This window comes from Biomphalaria glabrata, chromosome 13 (assembly GCF_947242115.1).
Source record: "Biomphalaria glabrata chromosome 13, xgBioGlab47.1, whole genome shotgun sequence".
In the NCBI taxonomy this organism is placed as follows: domain Eukaryota; kingdom Metazoa; phylum Mollusca; class Gastropoda; family Planorbidae; genus Biomphalaria; species Biomphalaria glabrata.
This window is the reverse complement of record NC_074723.1, coordinates 10,387,932-10,412,152: the sequence shown is the minus strand read 5'-3', so window position 1 is coordinate 10,412,152 and position 24,221 is coordinate 10,387,932. Positions and strand designations below refer to the sequence as shown.

General features: G+C 35.7%; 1 protein-coding gene across 3 annotated transcripts in view; it reads right to left on the bottom strand.

Annotated features, from left to right (window-relative positions):
- Positions 1–24,221, bottom strand: part of LOC106061710 (kazrin-like) — a 106,185-nt gene that overhangs the window by 67,575 nt on the left and 14,389 nt on the right. The window contains exon 1 of one of the 3 annotated variants that reach the window (XM_056007445.1): positions 17,393–17,589. The exons of 1 other annotated variant lie outside the window; for it this stretch is intronic. The gene's annotated coding sequence lies outside the window, so the exon portion shown is untranslated. Of the gene's footprint in view, positions 1–2,508; positions 2,531–17,392; positions 17,590–24,221 lie in introns of those variants that run through there. One more of the 3 variants, XM_056007448.1, reaches the window with a different exon arrangement.

Below are 24,221 nucleotides of genomic sequence, written 5' to 3'. Positions count from 1 at the left end.
AATTTGATTCAATATAAACATCTTAAAATTAAATTTGGCTGGTGTCGTTTTTTAAATTTTGAACACGGCTATCGCACTCGACAAAATTGTTTCACTGTATTTCGTAAAGAGTTGAATAAAGCCATAAACATGATACGCACCGCCCTATGTAGAAATGATGAGCTGGTCTGTTTACAGAAGGACGGGATTGTACAGAGCTCACTGGTAAGACTCCTTGCAATATTAAAGCATTACAAAACATAAATAGAATGAGAAATTACAGAGAACTATCAGCTTTATAAAGGAGAAATCGATTTTTTAAAAATTCTCATGGAAGAACGATATTTTCTTTTCAGTTTCCTAATTCTCCGGAAGACGCTGCCTGAATCAAGTCATCTGATTTTCCTGTAGCAAAGCGGATACAGTATTCAGAAAGCACTCAATTTAGGAACTCTTGAAATTGTCAGTGAGGAAACCCACTGGAACAAATAGCATTTACTATGACACTGAGGACTGGTTTATATTTAGGGTAGTTTTATAAAGAAAAAACACCAAATTAACAGCCACTTGATTGAGGCACATTTATCATTCACCGAAATTTTGTTTTGTGCGAAGCAGCAAGTATTAAATCATAAAAATTAAAATTAACATTAGATTTACATTTCAATTTGTAATAAAAGCTTGAATTTATTAATTTGTGAGTCATTTTTTTAAAATCATTATTACAAAACATGCGGCAGACAGAATGAACCTCTTCTGCGGGCCGGAGTTGGCCCATCACTGTAGGCCTGTTAGTTCGACATTCAACTTTCGTTTAAATAACTGACAGGGGAGGCTACACTACGCGAACAATGGATGTTTATTGACATCACGAGCGCTGGATGCTTTATTGACATCACGTGGCAAGTACCACGTGAAGCTATATGCCAAAGTAAGTGGGGGAAAGGAAGTGCAAGTGCATTTTCACAAAGTGCTGGCGTACACACTCACCGCTGTTTGGGCAATAGTACACCTAGAGAAGTCTGCCAACTTCGTCTTGATACCAGAAATAATTTGGACTTTTAACACAACATAATTCTATTTCTACCTAGCAGATTATATGTGCACAATTTTCAAATCTAAAACTTTTTTTTAGAGCATGACACGTGACATCTGCCATTTAATTTCCAGATTCCCTTCATTAAGGCCCACATAGTATAAAGGACTTCCTGGGGATAATAAAATTTTAAATGCAAGTACATGACATAAATTATATTTATTTTGTTTAGTCTTTCACTTAATTTGAATTTAGTCTAACAGAAGATTAATTGTAACATTAAATATTCTGTTTGACTTTTTATAGGGGAAATACGTCTTTTAATTTCCGCCTTACTAAAAATACTTACAAAGTTACTGACCAACGCAGTTCGATAGATTCGCCATAAATCTATATAGTTTATTCTGTTTGATTTTTAAGTGGGCAAATACATCTTTTCATATCCGTCAACTAAAAATACTTACAAACAGTGTGTGTGTGTGTGTGTGTGTCCCAACTACAACATACCACGTGATCTTAATGTTCTAAATGTCTACTACAATGTTTGGCACACAGCTGTAAGTGGCTATTTATACACTAGAGTGCTTTTGTTTCAGAAACTTTTACCATACTAAATTGTGGAAGAAAAAAAAAACGATATTATTTTCTTACTTTAAGTTTCATCCCTAAGATATTGTAAGGCGATATTTATTATTGTTTCTCTTTAAAGTCACGATATAGTCTGGGAGCGTGGTGGACAAGCGTTAGAAGCGTCGCTTTAATGCCGAGGGTTTGCGAGTTCGAATCCTGCTGAAGACTAGTATTCTAAATTTTGAAAATGTCAGGATATCCCGCGAGCCAACACCACTCCAAAGTCTAACAAAGGTTTGGGAGAAGTAAATGCGCTTAGTTGCTGTATTGGCCACATGATACCCTCGTTTAACCGTCGCTATAAGAAACAGTGAAGTTTTCATCATTTACTTCTTTCAGTCCCCCATGCACGGACCGCAAGATCTGAGACGTGACTTTACTTTTGTGTAACTATCATGTACAGCCTTTAGTATTCACTAACTTTCAGGTTAGATTTACATTTTTTTTTATTGGTCAGACATCTTTGTTTTTGTTACATTATTTGTTTGTTTCACCAGAAAAAAAGTCCGCTGATATTATTCCGCGCAAAAAGCAGACGATGTATTTCTATCGTCATTCCTTAAAAAAAAAACTGCTGCATTCCTCAGTATTTGTGTGTGGTGTGTGTGGAGTGTGTGAGAAGAAGAAGCGTAAGTCAAGTAAATATTTTGACTTTTAGACATCCATAAAACCCCTCTCGTTGGCATGGTTACCACTTTCTGTTTAATTTCGCCGCCAGATTTGTGCAGACAGGAACTGAGATAAGTTTGAGAGATAAGCATCACTTCGGACATTTATTGCTTTGTATTTTATTTGACCCTTGAATTTGTTTTTTAAAGAACATTTTTGTAGTGACAATTTTATGAAATCAAAACCAAACAAACCTGTCACATCGTATGGCTGAGTTGATTGTTATTTGTGTCTCTGATCGTTTAAGCTTATGTATTCAACTTGCTGGGATTTTCATTGTGTCTTTTAACGGAACCTCCTTTGTTTGTTTAATAGCTCTAATTTCAAACGTGAAGATATAATATAGAGACCTTGAGGTTCCTGTAACAAAGTTTTTCTAGAATGCAAAAAAAGTTCTCGAGTCAACCGATTACTTATTATACTTAAATAGACCTATTTTGACTGACAAAACAGCAGATTTTAATCGCCTCGATTTACTGTTTCTCAAAAAAACAACGATACCATTATTGACATCGCCTTACCACTGTCCCATACTATAGTTAAAACTGAAATAGAAAAACACAAAATAAGGGAACCTAAGCTTGGAGATTAAGTGGTTATGGAAGCTGGCTAAAATACAAATATATCCTGTTGTTCTATCACAGACACCTTCAAGGCCCGTAACAATACTTAATATTCTCGTTGCCAGTCAGAGGGAGGTACTGCTGCAGACATGCAAGATCACTAGAAAATTTCTCAGTGGACACTGTTAAAGAAACTACAATGAATGTTGTTTCTCCGTAACGAAGCTCGACCATGGCAGTGCCAGGTATGCAGATTAGTTCGTTTCTAACATAATGACAATTTAGTTAAAAAAAATATAGAGTAGGCTCAAGATACTTTGAAAACAGACGTACAAAGAGACTTGCAATGATAAACTAATCTAAAAACATTTTTAGAACGGATAGGTCTTAATCCTCTTCCATCATGTAGTGAAGCACGTTGTCTGTCTGAGATCAATGAAGAGCGAGTTCCAAAACTTTGGTCCGTGCACTGAAAAAGCCAGCATACAGTAGCTTTTGAGGGAGAAACCTAACACAACTAGAAGTGTACAGTCCATGGAGAGCAGGGCTCTCTGAAGAGCAAATAAATATATTTCAGTTACGGAAGTCGGTTAATAAATGTGGAGGTTTTTTTTTTTCAATTTGAAATACAATAAATCAGTTTCACTTTTTTTTTTACGCGCCAACTGAGAAACGTTTGCCCTAATTGAAAGTGTGTGTATGTGTGTGTGTGTGTGTGTGTGCGCGCGAGTTAGTTTAAGAGTGAATGTGTGCGAGAGTGAGTGTCTGTAAGACTGTACGTAACTTCCCCTTAATGCACTAGTGTACTGACTGGATTAAAAGATAGAAGAAACTAGTATTTTAAAAGTCTGGAAGAGGAGTGGGGGGGGGGCGGGGAAAGGAAGGTGGCTCACACGTACGGCGATGCTATAGACACAGAGTAGATGCTGCTGATACCTGCAGGTGTTTAGCTCTGTTTACACGACTTCGCGCCCACTGTCAAGGGTTCTCTCACGTGATCTATGTAAAACACCGACTTCAGGGATTCTCAGAGCGTTATTTTTTTCATCACCAGGAGGAATGGACTCATTTATAGAAGTTGCATTGATGTGGAGTAGTGAGTCCATCTAACTGAATGAGCTACCATCTAAGTCAGTTGCAGTGAAATGTACGCTCAATATAGAGATCCAATAATAATAAGTATCTTTTAAGATAATATAGAAACTGTGACAGGCTAATCATTAGACAAATCGATTTTCTAGTAAGTTCGAAATTTGATCTAAAAAATTGTTGTAACGATTTTCCAAGAAATTTAACAGTTGATGTATATCGGTGAGAAAATAATTAGCCAAGTAGCTGGTTGGCCACATGGGGAAAACTCTAGTTTGACCGTTATAATTTTTCAAAGTAAAAAATAAATCAATATAAATGTGGCTAGAGACTAAATCTAGGTCTAGATTCTACTATCATACAACATCGGTTTTGAAAGGACTATTGCGTTCTTGAAAGTACGCGATGTTCGGGAATTTCCGAGTGTAAGGCATTAATGATTAAATTAATATTCAGGAAAGTTATGCGCATCGTCTTCTAAATCTATGTATATTAAATTTAAGGTTGCTTTAAGTTTATTGATAGATTATCTCAGCTTTGCTTATATTTTTTACGTAAATCTAATTCGGATTACGTCTAGATCTAGATCTGCAGCCTATTTGGACTAGCCAAGCAATTGGACTCGAGCCAAAAATACACTTTCTCAACACAATCGTCATTCCAACTGCTACATACGCATGTGAGACATGGAAGTCACCTGTCAAAATTGAAAAAAGACTAAATGTGGCTCAACAAAAATGGCTGGGACGGATTTTGGGAGTCAGTTATATAGATCGGGTCTCAAACAAGGAAATCCTATGCAGAACTGGGAGTCTAACACTTAGTGTGGTTGTGACAGTGCGTCACATGAGGTTTGCGGGACATGTTCTACGTCAAAATGAATTACGCGCGCCAAGAGTTGCGATGGCATGGAGGCCAATACGAGGAAAGCGCAAACAGGGACGTCCTCGTATAACTTGGCGCCACACCTTCATGGAAGACCTCAGAACAGTGGACACCAGGTGGGAGGAGGCTTCAGACATTGCCAGTGACAGATCTTTATGGAGACAGCTTGCCGCCCAATGCGCCGAACGGCGCGGGGGGACCTAAGTCTAAGTCTATCTTAAGAGTTCTGCTTGTCATAAACGTTTGAATAGATAATAGATATCTTATACAATTCTAAAATTTGTTAAAAATATTTTCAGTTGTATAACAGTGGTAGTGTCTATTTTAAAAAAATATGTTTTTGTTTTTTTTCCTTATTCTTTTTTTTTTCTAACTGTCACATGCTTCTCGTTACGTAAACTAAATATATTAATTGATTTAAACCTAGAAGTATGCTAATGATCATTTCATGAAAAAATTTAAAAATAAAACTGCTTGTACATTTGCAAATAGAGAGGTAGGCATACAAAGGGAGAAAACGCCTGCTTATTAAAGGCCAACATTACGTGAAAATCTGACACAGTTATCTTCCCTGATGGCCCAGATAAAACGAGATTCCCTCCATCTGTTGCCAGCTTCCAGAGAAAAAGGACGGCAGACGATACAGGAAGAAACAACAAGATAATACAAACATAAATAATATTGAATCTTTTTTTTTCTTCTCTAATGTGTTTTTCTCCTCTGGAGTAATTTCTGGCATTAAATAGCTTGCATACAGCGAACCAAAGACGAAGCAGCTTCTTTTTTTTTTTTTTTTTTTTGGTTAGTCAGAACCTTTTTATTTCTAATTGATAGGGTAAATACAATTTATGTAGTCTTATCCCTGTTGTATAAATCTAGCGCGTCAGAAATTTACACAGCTAAAACCAACCTGGAAATCTCCTCACATCTCAAACAAGACTAAAATAAGAATCCTTAACTCTAATGTCAAGGCTGTCCAACTGTATGGTTCTGAAACATGGAGAAAAACTGAATCGACAACAAAAAAATTACAGACCTTGATCAACAGATGCCTGAGAAATATCCTAAAAATACAAAGCAACAGAGCTAGGCAGTCCTTAGAGTGGAACCACCAGTGAACAAGACGCAGAGGAAGACCAAAAAGAACATGGCGACGCAGTGTACTAGAAGAAGCTGAGAGGACCGGGAAGAGCTGGGAAACCATCAAAAAGCTAGCAAGAGACCGTGGAGAGTGGCGTGTTTTTGTCGAGGCCCTTGTCGAGGAACCCAAAGGAATGATGATGATGATGATGATGATCCCTGTTGTATAATAATGTCAACTACCATTTCATTTTAAATTTCCGTGAATCATTCTAGGAATATAATGGAATAAAATGGCATATAGAAGGGGCACGCCAGTATATAACCTAGGAGAAGGAAAATTTTAAATTCAGACCTCTGCTGCCTTGCTTTTATACCCAAACATGGGAAAGGTTTCGGGAGACAACCCTGAGGAAAAAAATCATGAGTCGGCGACCCTTAGGCAGTTTGCAGTATTAAGTGTTACACCCTGGCAGAGCCTGCGACGCCGCTATTCCCAAACTGTATCGGCACTTGCTTTTCCTTAGGACACATTAGCTGCGTGGAGAGGGAATAGCTGTGTGGGCGACATCGTTCCCTGACCATAGCTAATGCCCAGGCATTCCTCTTATTTCCATGAGGTGATTAGCGACTGATGGAGGCCACATATATATTTTGTTTGTTTATGTAGCTTTTGACTGTAATGATCCTACAAGTTAAGAAATCGTATTTCCTGCTTGCTTACAATAGTCTTAGAGCAGATATAACTGCAGAGTTTATAATTTAGCTGTACCGTAATTTGTGCAATATTAATTATGAATATTTCAAACCAAGTGATTTGTATTAGGCTTACTTGATGCCTTGAGGGAATATATAACCAACAAAGACTAATGATAGCCTGCTCAAGTTCGAGGTCAAGACAGTTTCGAGATCGGCCAATGTCAACACTTTTGTAAAGGCGCCATTTTATTAATGGTCTGTGGATAGTACCGGGCCACGTGGATCAATACCTAAGCCCACGCCTCGACCTGGGAAGGAAATGAGTCGCTTTCGTGTAATTAATAATACAACAACCAAAAAATATGCTGTTGACCCTAGCTCAGGTTCTTAAGCCATACCTTTGGTATATGTAGCGTACACCATGGAAAATGTGTTAATGCGTATGTGAGAGTACAAACATAGGTGGGGCCCTAAATTTAAAATAACTCAATAACATATTGCAAGTGCCCAGATGCTGGCTACTATATAAAGATGTGTATGTTAAAGATTTAACAATTCAGGACCTATAAATAGAATGTTTCGGTTTATTATATAGTTTCTTTTATGTTTATTAGACATTTAGTTAAGCAGCTGAAATAAATAGTTATATTCCTAAGGGTGTTCCAACTGCTATAAACAAGGTTACAAAGACAGTTTGTGTGGAGACACTAACTCAAATTCGGCCCCCGAAGTGGTCCACCCAGGCAGGTAAAAAGACAAGTTTCAATAATTTCAGAAAGAATATAAGATTTTTTCTCTTTTTAAAAAAAAAAGGTATATATTTTTTTGTAAATGTATAGTTAGTTTATTTGACAAAAAATCGAAAACCGTTTGCATAAATGTGTCGCAAATATGGTAAATAGTCATCTCTCTTACTAAATAGCCTCCCGTGTTTGTTACTATTAATAGTGAATAGTTGTAAAAATTGTGTATTTTTATGAAAAAAACTGCTTGCATAGTTGATTTTAAATATTAAATATTTCGCTTTCAGGAAAGAAAAAGTAGTCGTTGCATCAGAACTTTGAAACTAGTTTACGAGATCTAAACGGGACAGACGGACGGACGGACATACAAACCACACAAAACTAATAGCATCTTTTCCCCTTTCGGGGGCCGCTAACAAAAGTTGGTCAAATAGCGTCAGTCATAATGAGAGATATTCTCACGAAGCTTCAAGAATATATAGGGCAGTGATACACAACTTTTTCGGCCAGAGGGAGCCTTAATTAAGATCCGATCCAAAACTTTTTTTTCCCTTTTTTTTTAATTACGCCGAAATTTCCAAAGGTCAGAGAGTACCGTGTCATGGGCCCAATATGACCCGCCGGTCGCAGTCTGAAGGTTATGGGACCGTGAGTTTGGAGTGTCGGATTTCCGAAAACGTCGGATTACCAAAGCTTACATTTACTTCAAAGAATGTAACTGCTTATTTTTGTAAAATTCAATTCTATTTATGATGTAATTAGATATTTTCTAAGACTTCCAAGGGTATAAAATAAACAATAAAAGAAAAAGAAATACGTACTGATCTAAAAATACAAAACATGTGATCTTAGCTTTCATATACTGTACTAAATTATAAATTTAAGTCTACCTACATACTAAAAAATACTTCCTACAATATACATTATATGCATTAATTTACGTCGGGGCGCGTCGGATAATGAAGTGTGTCGGATTATGATGTGCAGGATTATCAAGAGTCTAATGTATTTGTATTTTGCAGTGTATACAATGGAGTGAAAATGGGGTGCATTGTTCTATTGTGTTTCATTTCGACTCTCTCTCTCTCTCTGTGAATCGATTCAGGTTGATTTACATTGTGTCTTTATGCTTAAAGTATTGTGTGTTATTGCTTCGTTTACGATTCAAGCTCGTGATATTAAACTATTCCGTTGCTTTGATTTAATACTGCTTCACAGATCTCCGGCAGACGTTTGGATAGTGTGTCACGTGATTAACATCTAGAATTGTGGGTTCGCAACAACCACAAGATACCAGCGTCACACTAGATACGATGATACAGAAGTTTGTAGCATGGCCTAAATGCAGAAAGCAGGTGGAAGAAGAATGATTGGAATGGGAGAAAAAAACATTGTGCAATACTTGTTGATCTGTGGGGGAACAAGAAAGAAAAAATAAAAGATGTAACGTGTCTCACAATATGAAGCTTACCCATACTTGCACTTATTTAGCTACTTATTTAGACTTTGTTCGTCTTACGGAGCTAGTGCCCACAGATTTTGGGTCTTCTAAAAAGGTGCGATGCCATGTTATACGTAGACGGCCCAGTTGTCGTTTGCCCAATTGGGCTTCCATGGTATGACTGACTTTGGTGAACGTGTTTGATCTTGTGACGTTTGTCACTACTTCCTGTAGGGGTTGCGCGCCCTTGCAGAGGAAAAGATTTCTCTTATTGTTTGTCGGTGCGTATTGTGGAGCATCTTTTAAAGGGGATTTAATACATTTGCGTACTAAGAGCTTAGAAAATGCGTTTCATTCAGAAAGAAACAGAGCAGTTTTAAAATGTTTACCTATACTTTAAACAGGGATGTCATATAAAGCATTCAATCAGTAGGGATCAGATAATGAACGCTATATATCACGTGACCACAAAAAACAGTTTCTACCTGCATATTTTGCAACATTGATGTAGACAAAGTCATTGTCCTTCGGGGGTTAAATTTTATATAATTGTAAGTAAGGTCACTTTGTAATTATCAAACTTTCAACAAAATTTTAGAACCACTACTCTCAAACCTGCCACAACAATCAATGACATACTCTGGAAGTTTGAGATGGACCAAACAATTTTATTGTTAGTTTTTATACCCACCAAGTATTGACATTGATGCTGGCAACATACGAACAAAAAACAAAACAAAACAAAAACAGAGCTCATTTAAAAAAAAATCATAAGATCATCTCAAACAGCAACAGGGGTTAAATTTAAAACTTGAACCTTATCCAACATCTCTAGATCTAGAAAAGAAACAAAAAATGAAAGTGAAAGAGAAAAGGGAGACAATCCATGAATATAACGACTTCTGAAATAGATCTGTGAGAAGGCAGGAGAAGACAACCTCTATTAGTCTGGTGGTCTTCAGTTTAAGTGATGTGTTATTTCACAGAAAGTGAGCGCTAGAAGCTGTGATATCTGAAGAGAATTAGGCTAAGTGAGCTAGATAAAGTGAGACAAACAGGAAAGCGGATTAGATTCAAGGTGTTTCTCTTTGAGAAGTGACACCCAAACTACGGCCTGCGGGTTACTTTCACCCAGTGGCGCGGAGCCATCCATCCATTCAAAGCTTCGGCCCACAATGTATAATAAAGGGTTAGTTCCACTGGACTGGACGATGTTTACCTTGATGTGGACAGTGACACGCGTGACAGAAATTTATCTTGCCCCCCCCCCCTCCAACTGAAAGATGTTTTGTCATCCCTGCATCAGAGAGACAATGGTATATTTCAAACACCGAGAGAGGGGAAAGGAAGGGGGGAATGATGTAAGCAGATCTAAAAGTATTTGCACTCGTTCAACAGCTCATCAAAAATGTGTCGTTATGAATACTCTGGAATTTAATTGTACCAACCAACAGTTGCCTCCCTGATATGTAGGATCGTCTAACTTGATCTGCTTCGCACCAGGTGGACTGGTTTCGTAATACTATTGCACAACAATCAACGTATTTTTAACGAATAATATAGTTAGAGCTGAATGATCTTTTTTTTATTTCGCGACCAGTGCTATTGCTGAAAAGTGGTACTTTAACTACAAGTTCTACCACAATAGTAACATTTTAATATCAGTAACCAAATTTGTATTTTGTTGCTTTTTTTGCATAAAAAGTAAGGACAATGTTTTTTTTAAATAATAATAGTAAGAAGAAGAAATCCTAGGCTCCAATTTTAGGTTTATTTTTATCTGTAGAGCAAGCTGGGCTAGTTCAAATGAGTGTTAGATTACTGAAATATAACATTATAAAATGTGTTTTTCTTCTGAATTACATTTTAACAGTTAATGGTTCAAAGTTCGAATGATTGTGTCTGCAATCCCGTTCCTATAACAGTTCTAGTAAAATGTGTTGAGAACACATAACTAATGATAGTTTTATGAGTTCTAGAAACAAAAAGAGATAAAGTAATCTAAAAGTTTGAGTTCGTAAACTGTAAACTTTACAGAGCTGCTACAGAAATGTAACGTACGACTTTGTTGTAAGACAAACAAAATAAACTTATGTCATTAATAAGTTCGTAAATTGTAAACGTTAAGAGCTGCTACAGAAATGTAACGTACGACTTTGTTGTAAGACAAACAAAATAAACTTATGTCATTAATAAGTTCGTAAATTGTAAACTTTACAGATCTGTTGCACTTAAAGAAATGTAACATAAATAATACAAATGCATCGTACCGGATTATGCAATATAGAAGTAAAACAATACATATAAACAATAAAAATAATGTAAATAGTCTATTTTAATTAACATAATTATTTAAAAAACAACAACATTGTAGCATAAATATAAATATAAATTAATTAGTCAACATCTGCCACATTGACATCTCCAGTAGTAAAATAGAAATTAAATTAGGCTTGACTAAAAGCCAAAAGGAAATGAGAGGCGCTGTTACAGTGCTATCAGATATTTTGTTCAAGCAAAAATGTTTTCTCATAGTAGCGCTATTTAAAAATTTAGATATACATTTTGTATGCATAGAATGCTGGCCCATTCTGTAAGAGCTTATAATCAATGATTTCTAGCAGCAGTTGGGCAAATGGAAAGATAAAAGTACACAGAAGGAATTCCAACAGATATGTCCAGAACATACATAGACAGTGGTGAAGGCGATAACATCAGCTGGTGGGTCTATCTCTCAATGAAACGAAAACTAGAAGACAGACAAGACTCGTGTCTTTCAAAACTTGAATTTCTCCTGTGTGTGTTCAGTCTTACTCTCGCCTTTCTCCCTTCCAGCCCACCAGTACACCTCCCCATTCCAATCATGCGAAGTATTATTTTTTCATTTCTCCTCCCGGTCCATCTGGACAGTGTCTCGGGTAAACTTTAGCATTTCATACTCTTTTTTTATTATTATTTTAGCACTCCACAGTTTGGATTTTACAAAAACAAACATTCAGAATGTCAATACGGTGATAGAAACAAATAACTCAGACTTTTTATTTATTTATTCAAAATTTGTTTTAAAATGTGCACTGCTAGTTTGAGTAGAGATTGCTAGATAATAAAGTAGAATTAAAGTACTAAACTTAATTCAATGTGAACAGTTCATCACTTTTTTAAAGCCTTGTTTAGTATCTATCTATCTATCTATCTATCTATCTATCTATCTATCTATCTATCTATCTATCTATCTATCTATCTATCTATCTATGTGTCTGTCTGTCTATCTATCTATCTATCTATCTATCTATCTATCTATCTATCTATCTATCTATCTATCTATCTATCTATCTATGTGTCTGTCTGTCTATCTATCTATCTATCTATCTATCTATCTATCTATCTATCTATCTATCTATCTATCTATCTATCTATCTATCTATCTATCTATCTATCTATCAATCTATGTGTCTGTCTATCTATCTATCTATCTATCTATCTATCTATCTATCTATCTATCTATCTATCTATCTATCTATCTATCTATCTCTACCTACCTACCTGTCTTTCTGTCTGTCTGCCTGTCTGTCTATCTGTACATGTATTATTTTTAACGTCTAAAAAATTGAAAGGCAATGGATATCCTAAAATTTAATTTCGTAGAAATATATTGCTAACAATTACACGAACTACTCTATAATGGATAAAACATTTTCTATAAAAATACAATAATGCCAAAAAACCTAGACTAGGGGGAAATACTTAAATGTAGCAGCACTGCTTCATCACATGAAATCGCTAGGATCACAAGAGTTGAACAAATTTTTGGTATAACCCCCCTCCCCCATTTCATTTCTAGCGTCTCCCCTCCCTTTTCTCTCGACGGTGGCGCTTCTGATACACAGCAGACGAACAAGTAGCGCGCCATGTAGATAGATAACTGTCCCAGAGAAAGACACATTTAGAAAAATTTCTGGAAATTTTAGAAAACTGCAGTTAAAACAGACCGAGGGGGTGGGGTGGAAACTGGGATTTCTGATAAAACCCAGAGATATCTAAATAAAGATTCTGTTTGTCTTATAGAGGAGAGAGAAATAGAAAGAATTTAGAGCACCGGGGATTAATGAACAAAGAAGCACCGGAGAATCTGGGACGTAGGAAATACAAGAGGAGAGAATATAAGCGAAGAGGTTGTTACCCTTTTTTAAACGTACAATTTTATGCAAATACTTATTTTAAAAAAAAATTCAATGGCACAATAGACGGAGCATTAAATTAATCTTTTCACTACACATAACAAAACATAAAAGCAATAGCAAAGAGGAGAGGATATAAGGAAGAGGTTGTTACCCTTTAAAAGTACAATCTTATACAAATACTATACATAAAAATTACTACCGCACACGGAGTGGAACTACACAGTACACATAACAAAACATTCATCGGCGATCTAGGGCTAGATATTTGGTGTATCCGGTCAAATCCGGTGTAAATAAATAGGAAGTGTTATTAGCTTAGTAATTATTGAAGTATTCGATACATTTTTGTGAGTCTTCCAGCACTCTAAATCAAATTTGAAAGCTCCCTCTCTTGTAGTACAAACTAATGTTGATTTGTTATTTGGAAACAGTGATCCTTTAATGCAGTATCCCTGACCTTGGTTAAAATAGACACTCTTAACTCTATCATGAAATCCCCAGTACCACTGTTACCACAGTAGGTGTTCAGAAAATATAGATCCAAAGTAGGCAGGAAGTCACGAAGTTGCCATTGATTTCATTAGAAGGGATGTATTGAAATGTGTATGTGATTCTTATCTTATTAATAAATTATACTGATCAATGACATAAATCTTATTAAATGTCATATCCTACAAGATTTTTTAAATTGCTATAGCAGCAGAGTACTATTAAAAACAAAAGCGGTAATTTTTAATTTCTCAACAACCAAACGTTTTTAAAGATAACCTGCACCTATTAAACTACTGTTACATCAGATCTGAAGTGGTCGTCTCCTTTCCATTAGGACTAAAACAGAAAGATTTAAAAATTCCTTTATCCCACTTTCGGTCAGAGTGTTACAAGATCATCTGTCGTCATCGAGAAGTACGAAGAAGTCTAATTTATAAAGCGCTGGTTGTGAGTGTATATGTATTTCGTGTGTGAATGTTGTTCGTATTTGCAGTCAAACTGAATTTCCATTTTAATGGATCAATAAAATGATCTTATCTAATCTCATATCCTCAGGAGTTGAGTGAATTTTAAGCTCCAATTCAAGCCTTCAGCTCTCTTGTTTAATAAAAAATCTCTTTAATGAGTATCTTATCTTATAAATTACAGACGTTCCTTCAAAGCTTACGTGCTACACCGTGGTTACACGTATCACGTATGTGTTAATACACCGTGGCTACACGTATCACGTATGTGTTAATCTAGTCGTGCATGTGTAGAGAGACTTAAACTTAATTCTTGAGTTTTTCTTGCTGATTTCGGTAACCCACTCCGAGCTCTAATGGCACTAGGGAAGAAAGAAGCCCCTGTACGAATCTGTCCTAGCATATGGAATAAGACATGTGTCTTTATGACTATTTTATTAAGTTGTGCTTTTGTAGTTATGATGTGTTTTATGTATTATTGCTACATTTCTTCAAAGTCCTCTGTCCTGAAGTATCTCTAAATTTAGTGATGTTACTAATGGTGTTACTAATGGTGTTACTCTAGTCACATGTGAATATTCGTTGCTATATAAGTCTATTTTGCGTCTGTTCTAAGATTAGAAATCACACACTCTGCAATCGATTAGTTTGTATCAGTCATGTTTGTATTACAAATGTGTAATAGATATAGACTAATAATAATAAATCTGTGCGATTAGAAATATTATTATCAATTGTTATTGCTTTGTGCAATTTCATTCTTTTAGCTTTCTCAATACGCTATGATTCTATCACTTGTCTGGAACAGTTTGGAAAGGGGGAGAGGGATGAGTAAGAATGTGATATCCTTGTGAGTGTGACAGTGATCGCTTTTTAAATGTATAAAAAAAACTTCAACTCGAACTCATCACATAAGTCTCCTCAAGGGGACTCATTCAACTTATACCACCACATCTGTAAAGTACGATTTCTTTACCTTGCTCGATACAAACAAAATAATTAATTAAAAATAGTCAATTAACTAATTGGTTAGTTTTTTTAATTGATTCTTGTTTTGTCAAGTACAAGAAATAATTGTTCACAATTTCAGCTTGATCAGAGATTAGGGGTGGGAGAAATAACGTGTACAAACATTTCACCAGACAGACAGAGTGAGTTAATACAAGCTTTGTAAAAACTTCTGGAAAGAGTACGAGTTGGTAAGCAAAGAAAAAAAAAAAAAGAACATGACACGAAACCAGATCCAATATATTCTTAGTTTAGTTCTGTAATTAGTTCTTAACACAGATAGAAGACCAACAAGACAATTATTGCACTTCACGTTTTTTTTTTTCACCTGTCAACAGTGACAATAAGGACAAAGGAGATACCAGCCTAAGAGTGTTGACGAAAAGGTTACACTCATCAGTACTTTTAAATATCTAGTTCTTATTCCAGTCCATATTCTATTAGCATTGGTCTACGCTTCTTTCTTCTCGTGGCACTCATAGTGTGACATAATGTACGTACTTAGTCTAACTTGATGGACGTTTCATGTTCCTCCTTTGATATAGAGTTTTTAAAACATCGTGCCGAGGACGAGAGAGGTTAAAATGTTGTAATGGTAAGCAACAATCTACTACTGGTATTACTCTCCATGTATTAGCCTAAAATCGATCAAACTATATATCACAATGTGTTTAATTCATATAAAGAGGAAGCAATCATTTCTACAAGTTGCACAAAAGCAGAAAATTGAATGTATTAGCAGATCAATAACAACATGTCATCATCTTGTTAACCCCTGGCTTAATTTATTTATAGAGTCAGTTGAATACAGTTTTATAAGACACATGCCTTTACCGAAACACGGTGCCAACTAAAGGAAGTTAATGCTGATTATATATATATATATATATATATATATATATATATATATATATATATATATAAATATTGCTGAATCGCTATGATTTCATTACAGGGAAAATAGATCTGGCTCATGTAATTTGATCAAATAGATATGACACTCCATGTCTTATGTTTGATATACCGATAAAACATTCCATACTGTTAAAAGCACGTGAGACTCTATCATAATGAATACACGGATACTAAATTATTAATAGGCTTATAAATAATGTAATCTTGATATAGTGGCAGGAGCGGACTGGCTATATGGGCATTTGGGCAAATGCCCGGTGGGCCGGTACCCAAATGTGCCGGCAGGGCCACCGAAATGCCTGATTGAAGTCACTATGGCACATATCAAGTTGTTAAAGGTTTTACAATATCCTTATTATGTTATTATTATTATCTTTATAAAAGGCCCTCTGAGCGTCGTGTTTAAACAAAAAGTCTTTCACAGACATTACAATATAATACTCTTTTAATCGAACACATTTTTCGAAAATAAAATGTAGAATGTAGACAGTGCTACTAGTAGGCTTCATCTTTTTAGGGCTTTCATTATTGCTGATTTAAAAAGACGCTATATTGCTTATTAAGATATAGAGTTCACTGTATGCATGCATATCGATACATTATCAAACTTAACAATGATTTTTAAGGACCGATAAACCTAGACATGGATGCCCATCACATGATAGAGAATTTGTGGGCCGAATTTAATAGAAATGCCCTGGCCGATTTTGACACCCAGTCAGCCCCTGTATAGTGGATAAACAATGGTATTGGCGCGCATTACATTGTGCGTCTTCTTTCTCTACCTCATTCAACACGTACCTACACCATTCCACACTCAAGTCACACAGTGCACGCAATATGACACGCTCACAAAAACAGTAGCACATGTTCTGTGGTCCGTACTTCTGTTTTTAATTATTTATTAATTATCTTCTGATAGTCCCGGTGACATGTAGGTTATAATGAAGTTCACATAATGGTGTCTCCACTTCTGTGGTCATCAGATCGTCACGAAAGGCAGTTTATATTCTAGTTAAAAACTCATTGGTCGGCGCTCATGTATGTCAAGTAGACTGGTTTGTTATATCAAACTAGATTTATATGTCCTCGGCATTTAGTTGCGGAAAAAAATGGACATGTCATTTTATTTTTACAACTTTTATAGACATGTCTTTAAATATATTGAGATTTTTTATTTTTTATTTTAAAGTTTCAATCACATTATCACCTTTTTTCTTTGGCATTCTGCTTTAAAATATATTTTGATCTACATTTTTACGTACATAGGACTACTATAAACATTGAGCGTATAGCACTATCTTCTATATTGCAATGTCATATTTTCTTCATTTTCAAATCATCTTAAATATGTCTAAAAACTATTTAGTTGCTCAACTCAGGGCTATTAAATATTTACTCATCATAAATTGAGTTAAATACGTTTCTAAAAGCTATGATAAAGAAATAATTCAAAATAAAATATATATAAACGTAATGGTAGAGGAAAGAATCCGATAAAAAACCTGCTAGACTTACCTTTTGGGAGGCTTCTAATAATTTAGAAGTCAGCAGCTCAAACTTAAATCTTGTTTCTGTTTCCCAATGTGTTAGCATTGGATCTAGTGCAGCAGATTATCCAACAGTCTCTGGAATGATGTTATTTACTAAGTTCACACACTGAGATGCTCCATTACTTGCATGCATGCTCACTTCCAACACCTGTAGCACTGGAGGATCTCCCCCCAGTTTTCATTACGCCACCCGTCATCCCCCCCCCCTCACTTTACCATCTCCGCTCCTCTCGTATTTTTCTCCGCAACTCTCTCTCTTCCCGTCTCTCTCTCTCTCTCTCCCTCTCTCTCTCTCTCTCTCTGCACACTTGTCTGCTTATTCTTTACGGTTGAAAGAATGGAGACTGTGAACATGCAAACACAGATAGTTATGCTGTGATTTGCAAAAGGAGGTTGAGAAAAGAGAGAGAGAAAGAAAGTGAAAGAGAAAGAGAGAGATAGTGAGAGAAAAAGAGAGAGAGAGAAAAAAAGAGAAAAATAGAGAAAGAAAAAAAAAAAGAAATATACAGAAAAAGGGAAGAGAGAGAGAGAAAGTGAGAAAGAAAGAGAGAGACAGAAAAAAAAAGAAATAGAAAGAGAGAGGGAAGAGAAAGAAAAAACTGAGAGGGAAGAGAGAGTGAAAGTGAGAGAGAAAGAGAGAGAGAGAAAGAAAGAGAAAGAATAAAAGAGAAAGAGAGAAAAAGAGAAGAGAGAACAAGAGAGAGAGAAAAAAAGAAATAGAAAGAGAGAGGGAAGAGAATGAGAGAAAGAGGGAGGGAAGAGAGAGAGAGAGAGAAAGTGAGAGGGAGAAAGAGAGAGCGAGAATAAAATTAAAAAGAATAAATAGTGAGAAGAGGAGACTGGAAGAACCCCTCCCACCCCCCCCCCAAAAAAAAAAAAAAAAACAGATTGAAAGAAATATTCTTCTAATTTGTATTGAACTATGTATAACGTCAGGACTTCAAACGTAAAAGCAGGTAAGAAGAAACAAATGAAACTCATCTACTGTACTGCTCTACACATAGTGGCTCATATATCTAACACTATCGTCAGACTAACTAAGCTGCTTTAAAGAAAGTCAATTGCGCACATCTTTAGACAATCTGATTAGAACTTGGCGCGAACCAATCAATGTTCAATCAGTGATCTCCCTCGTTACGTTCAGTTACACATATACACACATTTCAACAACTTAAACACATGCTATGAAATATTCTGGTATAGGAAGAGGACGATGCTAAGCTCATTACTTTTTTTCTTCTCAACTATGGTGCTATGTCGCCAACACAACCTACGATAGCCTTGACGTTCTCACCTATGCTAGGCAACTGACACGAGTTAGATGTTTTCAGTATGGGCTGCCTGGTCGTGTGGTATGTTCTTTAGACTGTCATCATGATAGTACAGGGTTTGAACCCTGCCCCGCCTCCTGTGGCAAATTGGAGCTCACAACTTAACTTTTAATAGTATTTTTTAACTTGCTTGATTGTTGATTTTGTTTTCCTATTAAAACACTGGTTCTATTCTAGATGTAGTAGACATGGTTTGGTAAGAAAGGAAACAAAAGCTAGTATTTAAAACATTTGAAACAAGCAAGGGAAATAATCACGTTTTTAACTTCTAACGTCAACAAACGTTGACCCAATTCACTGAACTGGAGAAAGAGTGAGCAGTTTATGTGTGTTTGAGTGTGTGTTCGTGGTCATGAGGGGAGAGTTCAATAGCAATGACCTGTAGGCTGAGCGCGAAAGATGCACACAAGTCGAAGGAGAAAGCCCGATGAATCAGGGATGAGTCACACTCGCTCTGTCTTTGTACTCACCAGGACACACGAAGGTCCAACATCGTCACACAACAAGTGTCAATCAAAGCAATGGACTTGAATCACGCCCTGGTTCAGCGCATGGCGTTTCTATTTTCTAAGCATCGACCAGACAACGCGTGGGCAAACTTAGCAAAAGATTGGATTTGCCTTCAATTTACTAAGTGAAACTTCGCCGTTCTGGCAAGTTCAAGAACAGCATATCACAAATCTAATGGCTAAAAGAATTTAAGCATTTAAAAATATTATTAGATTATATTCGATGATAATATATGGTCGGTATAGAAAAAAAGTAAAATTTTCCTTTCAGACCTTGCTATATATGGGTCAGATAGCCGACGGTTAATAAGTGTGTCATGTGGCCAACACAACGACCAACGTCAACTAATGTCAGATAGAGATGGACTCAAGGGTGCCTTAAAAATCCCGAAATTAAAAAATTCGAGTCTTCAACGGGATTCGAACCAGAGATCTTATGGTTCGGAAGCCAAACGCTTTACCACCCATCCACCACGTATATTAATCTATATAAGGAACTTAATTAAAGATTAGTTCATTAAATCTTGTGTTAAGAGAAATAGTTTAAGTACGACCACCAGTCTTCAGTTGCGAATGAAGGACTTATCGCAAGGATTGGCCTCTTTAGTCATACAAGAAGTTGCGAAGGGAAAAGATCGTTTCTCTAGACGTAAAATGCCAGAGACTTATGGCAATGAGTATATGATAGTTGGCAATAACATTTTCTTGTTTCATACAGTATTGCATTATGGGTATTAGGGCTTTTTGATGTGTCAAAGCTTTCTTTAGCCAACTTTAACAGAAATATCTGCAATAATTGTCTCCTTCTATGTCATTTTTAAAAACTATTGTCTGCTTCAACATCAAACGAGCTTTTCAACATCAACCCAACAGGGTGCAGCCCCAAATCAAAGAAAGCGTGGTACAGACTTAAGTACAAGTGCTCCTTCTTCCCTAGTGTCATTAGAGAATGGAATGGGTTGCCTGAATCAGCTAGAAAAACCAACGACTTAGCAGAGTTTAAGCCATTGATTTACATGCATGACTAGATTGACACATGAAATGCGAAGGACGTAATTATCTTCTTTTTTGAAGTAACGTCTGTAATCAATAAGATACGATAAAAGAAAAGAACAAAACAACAAAGACGGCATAAAGTTGAGAAACGGTCAACACTGGTACCCCCAACTAGTAACGGGTTTGGAAGACGTTTATCTTTATTTAAAACACTAAAGTAATGAGGTATTCTAATGCAAATTTTTTCATTTTGTATATTTAGTAAAAATAAAAGTAGTTATGACCTACAAATTAACGCTCAGGGCTAGAAACAAGCCTCCAGTGGTCGTGAGCTTAATTCAATCTAGGCTGATTATTTATAGTCCAAATTATGCACCTACTTTTTTTTCACGCTGAAACAGACTGTAGCTATAACTTTTGCCACAAATTATGCAGGTTTTATCTGGTTTAAAACTGTCTATTTGCAATATATATCTAATATATAAAGTAGAAAGTAAGGAGTATGTATGTATGTAACTTTGTCCTATATAGAAATCAAAACTGTTTGCCCAATCTTAATGAAATTTGGTATTAACGTTCCTTAGATAATAGCGGTGATCTTAGGATGTGTAAAGTTGCGCTACTGTAAAAATGTTTACAGGATTTAGGTCAGTGAGGTATCTGGACATAAATGCCTCTTATTATATTAAAAACAAAAGCAGAACGAAACAACCCCGAGCAAAGCCGGGTCAAAACATAGCTAGTATATATATATATATGAATAATACATAAGAAACTTGTATTTGTGTGTATTATTTTGAATTGTAATTCTTATTGGTACGCGAAATAAATGAAAGACGACTCAAGACACGAACTCAGTCCCCCCAACACAATATCTATGAACTAGCCAATTAGTCCAGTTGCTTTTGGCTTCTCTCGTGCACGAGATGTCAAAAGCAAAGTAAACGAGAAAAAGGGGGGGGGGGGATTGCATTCCCTCTAGTCGTTGGGCGTGGAGTTGGGTCAACATAACCTGATTTATACAGATTTAACAACAGACTCTGGTTTCCCTGGTGACATCTGAATAAACCTTTACGTTTTTCAGGGCAACTCCAAGACCATCCTTCCTGGCCTCCAATGACGTCATTGCCAGCACACAATCAGACATGAGTTAGTACAGCTAGTGGAGTAGAGGTTTAGGGTAAATACATTCCTAGAACATTTAGAAGACTGTCAAATCCAGACAGACTATACATAATATAATATAGGCCTACAGGGGCGGACTGGATGTCCAAATCTGCCCAGGCATTCCTATACAGTACGGCCCATAAATTGTATATCATATGATGGGCCTCCAATTATAGGCCTATCAGTTCTCAAAATCATTATGTTTTTTTATAATGTATCGATAACTGTATGCATGCTCTCTCTTTTTTTTTTTAAGAAATAAAGGCCTTATGTTGCTTTTTAATCGCTATGTTTGTAGGCCCTAAAAAGATGAAGCTTACTAATAGCACTGTTTATGGATGTAGGCTATTGCATTATTTTTGAAAATGATTAATTTAGTATTATACTGTAGTCTGTAAAAGATGTTTTTAACATGACGCTTATAAAGCCCCTTATATTAGAGAATATTATAAAACTTTTGACAATTTAATGCATGCCATAGTAGCATTCATGAGACCCTTTAGGTGGCCCTAGCCGGCCCATTTGAGTACCGGCCCACCGGGCATTTGCCCAAATGCTGGTGTAGTCAGTCCACCCCTGTAGGCCTACCAGTAGATCTGAATGGATTTAGAATTTCTAAATAATATCAGAACATTCACAAAAAATAGACTATGTCAAATCCAGATTGACTAAAAAAATGTATAGGCCTAGATCTAATAGTATATCTAAAAATATATTTAAGATAGAATTACTATTTAAAACAGAGAGCGTTTCTTATAGTTGACCGACACCAAAAAAAAACAACAAACAAACAAGGTTACAAAGACAGTTTGTGTGAAAACACAAACTCAAAATCAGCCCCCGAAGTGGTCCACCCAGACAGGTAAAAAGGCAGGTTTCAATATTTTCAGAAAGAATATTAGAATGAAATTCTATCTTAGGCCAATGACAGAGAAGAATGGAGAAAGATCGTTTGTGGTGCCCCAACGGTCCAGCAGACCAAGGGCTGGGTGAAAGTGAAGGAGAAGTTCAATGTGAGCCTGGCCTAACTGATGTCATATAATGATTTTCTAATTGATCTAATTGTTCTGTAAATGGTCATTCTCTTATTCAAAGCCTCAAGAAAAAAAAATTCTTTGTAAAAAAAAATAATTCTGACCGTTGTGCCCTGATATTCAGCGATGATATCAAAAACTAAGTACTAATTGTTTATTGTTGTTTTAAATTATTTTCCAATTATATTTATACTAAATAGATTGTTTCTCTTTCAAAATCAAAGTAAACATTTTGTTTTTGTAAATGTAATAGTTAATATGACAGAACTTACTAAACTTAGCAATACAATTGTAAAAAAAAATTTTTTTTCACAAAAAAATCTAAAACAGTTTGTTTAAATGTGTTAAAAAATATGGTAAATAGTCATCTCCCTTACTAAATAGCCTCCCGTGTTTGTTACTGTTAATTGTGAATAGTTGTAAAATGGTGTATTTTTAAGAAAAACTGCTTGCATAGATTTAAAAATTAAATTTTTCGTTTTCAGAAAAGAAAAAAAGTAGCCGTTGCATCAGAACTTTAAAATGGTCTAAAATATCATGATGTCGGATTTTTAATATCTTTTCTATTTTACGAGATCTAAACGGGACGGACGGACGGACAGATAGTCCACAAAAAAGTAATAGCGCCTTTTCCCCTATCGGGGCCGCTAAAAACAGAAACGACGCTAGATGGCGCAAGATTCACGCATAATTATAATTATTATCGTATTATGTATAGGAATAGCATGAGTATCAGTACTATGATTTGTACTTAGTAGCTGCAATTTTTATTTTGCCTCGCATCCCAGAATACACACTAGCGCATTTTGTTTTCGCTAGAACGGACACTGAGAATACATGTATGTGTATAGCTGACCACTAAATCCTGTAATGTCCTTTGTTTTTAAAATAGGGGAAGCCTATTCTTTTTACAAAGCTTATATGAAATCACCCTGTCTGTCTGATAAAAAGTTTGTACACGTTATTTCTCCGACACCAAACCTCAATATTTTTATCTCAATATTTTTATCAATTGTTTAGCTCTATTTCATACTATTTCATACTTTTAACTTTTTAACTTTCTCAATACCCTATGATCCTATCACTTGTCTGGACCATTTGGGAAAATGGGGGGGGGGAAGAAAGAGATATCTCAGTGAATTTTATGGTAATCTTTACAAGCATTTAGAAATGGAACGATCATGGCTCAAACCTCCTCAAGCCGACATACTAACCACTCTGCTATCGAGTTGCTTGTATAGTTATCTATTGTTTGTTTCAAACCTGCTTTAAAGCGGCGATCTATAAAGGAGATTGTATCCAACTTATACCACCACTTTAGTCAAGTATAATTTCTTTCCCTTGTTCAAAATAATTAATTACCTAAAGTTAATTAACTAATTGGTTAATTTTTAAAATATGATTCTTGTGTTATCAGTTTAAAAAAAATGGTGCAAAATTTTAGCTTGATCCGAGAATGGGTTTGGGAGAAATAACGTGTACAAACGTTTTGCCAGACAGACAGACAGAGTGAGTTGATATAAACTTTGTAAAAAAAAAATATAAAAGACACATACAAACAACTTGCACGCCAAATCTGGCCAACAGAAGAACAAGAACAATATTTTAAAATACAGAAGGGAAAAAAAAAGACAAAGTATAAAAACTATTTTAAAACTTAATAAACAGGTTAAAAACAGACGTTAAAGATTTCGTATTAAGGCAACTGTACCATTTGTTCTTGATAGATTGTCTCTTTTTTAAACTCTTGTTATTGG